Source organism: Cebus imitator, unplaced genomic scaffold, assembly GCF_001604975.1.
Source record: "Cebus imitator isolate Cc_AM_T3 unplaced genomic scaffold, Cebus_imitator-1.0 Scaffold506, whole genome shotgun sequence".
In the NCBI taxonomy this organism is placed as follows: Eukaryota; Metazoa; Chordata; class Mammalia; order Primates; family Cebidae; genus Cebus; species Cebus imitator.
Window position 1 is genome coordinate 920423 of NW_016107821.1, and position 2132 is coordinate 922554.

At 42.0% G+C, this 2132-nt stretch overlaps 1 long non-coding RNA gene across 1 annotated transcript in view; it reads left to right on the forward strand.

Moving 5' to 3' along the window:
- Positions 1-1227: 1227 nt before the first annotated feature.
- The window catches only part of LOC119468845, a 174034-nt gene continuing 173129 nt past the window's right edge, over positions 1228-2132 (forward strand). The window contains exon 1 of the long non-coding RNA XR_005197616.1: positions 1228-1596. This is a non-coding gene — a long non-coding RNA (uncharacterized LOC119468845). The remainder of the gene's footprint in view (positions 1597-2132) is intronic.

A 2132-nucleotide genomic window follows, 5' to 3' on the forward strand; every position in this document is an offset into this window, starting at 1 on the left:
CTGTTTGATGGTCACCAAGCTAGAAAGTCAAAGCCACCACCTACCCTGGGGGCGAGGTGAGCTTTGTATCATAGTCCCCATGACCTGGCTTCTTCCCAGGCCTGCGTATGCTCAGCTCTCCAGCAGCCAGGAGAGTGGGCCTGCCTCCCACAGTGCTCCGGTTTCCAGAAGGAATCACAGATTCCCTTCCTGTGCAGATAAAAGAACAATTGTACCACAGGAGAGCTTACTGGAAGGCACTGCAAGGTCACCAGGAAGGAACAGGAATTCATTCCTCGGTCACAGTCTTCATAGTCTGGTTGGGAGTCAGTCAGATCTAAAAGGTCAGCGAGAATGCATGTCTGACTCTGGCAGGCCTCCAGCGCCTTACAGTCATGCGATAGTATGTTGGGTTGTAGTTATTTTTAGAGCCCATTCAGAGCTTCCTTTGGCAGCTCCAGCCATGTCGTCCTCCTCACAGTCAGGTATATAATTCCCCTCACCCCACCACTATTTCCCCCTGACTTATTATCTGTCAATGCAAAGCTATTGTTCCTGTTAACTAAAATTACCAATAAATGAAGATTTTTTTTTTCTTTCTATTTCATCTTCCATAAAACTTTTGGGTCCTTTCCCCTATACCCTCATCTCTGGGACTTGGTCCCAGGTCTGTCCCTAGAAAACAAACATCTTCCATAAAAGGTCAGCGCGGGGACTTGAGGTGAAACCTTATGCTGATGCCAGTGGGCTAGACGATTGCTCTGGTGCTTGTGTGGATTCATGTGTGTACACGTGTGTTGTGTGTGTGCATGTGTGTCTGTGTATCTGATTTTGATCTTTAAATTAGGAGGTCACTTTTCCGTTGGGCCCCTGCGGAAGGAAGTTCCTTCAGCAGCCTGGGCGCCCTTGGTTAGCCTCCGGGTGGACATGCTCTCTTCATTATTCTCAAGTCTTCATTCTATCCCTCCCATTTTTCACCACGTGAATACACATTATGGTCTGTTTCAAAGTGGAAAGAGATATGAACTTTCAAAGGCTGGGCGAAGGATGGAATTTTCAATGAATTTAATGACCTAATTCTCAAAAAGGGACATGAAAATTTTATTTTCATGCAAAAATAAAATTAAAAAGGTATCTGCAGTTACCTTTCCTCCTGTCTTTTTTTTTTTTTGCCTTGATTTCATCATCTCTAAAGTTACCTTTCTTGACGATCAAATGACCAGATCTGTGAAAGGGCATACGTTGCTAATGGGTCCCTGGAGTTGAAGTGATTTAGGGAAAAAAAATTCATTCATTATTATTATTTTCCCCAAGTAGCACTCTGGTGCTGGGTGAGAGGGATGCTGGTAGTTGCGTGAGAAGCAGCAGAAATGAGGAGGAAGGAAGAAACTAGGAAGGAAGGAATATTTGATTATTTCTTCATAAACAACCAATTCCTTTAGCACCTGCTATGGTTCCCACTGCTGTGAGAGGAATATCAATGGCTTCAATATTCCATTATTTGTGGCTGGGAAGTATTTGCCTGCTGTTCTGGGTGGCTTAGTTTTCAGACTGGCCATAGGGCAGAAAATGTGGCAGATGTAAAAGGAAAATGTTGGTCAACCTGCCCTAAATCAGGTGAGTTTTCTCTCTAAAGCCCATTTTGGAATTACTGCCTCTCCCCTTTTTGTTTCTTTGCAGCCTTTGGTTAATTTTTAGTTACATTTCTTTTCCCTGATGAGAGGCATACCCTTAAGTGTGCAGGTTCTACTGTTTGCTCACATTAACGCTGTTGTTAGTTTTTTTGTGATAACCTACTTTGTTTTGATAAAATCATGATTTTCTTCAGCAACACTAATGCAAAGAAATGATTCATGAGCACAAATGAAAGAAACAGCTTACAAAACAGAGGAGAAAAAGTGAGGAAAGAGAAGTTATGTTGGGTGGATACATTAGAAATGGATCATGACCACCAGGTGGCGCTATTAAAACACCTCATTTAAAAATACTAAAAAAGGGTTGCAAATAAGGAAAATTAAAGTCTTTCACACAGAAAATACTTTTTATCAAAAGTGTGTGTGTGTGTGTGTGTGTGTGTGTGTGTGTGTGTGTGTATAGAACGTAATTGTTTAAGGAAGAAGTCAATGTTTTAGGAAGTGGTGATAATTTCTTTT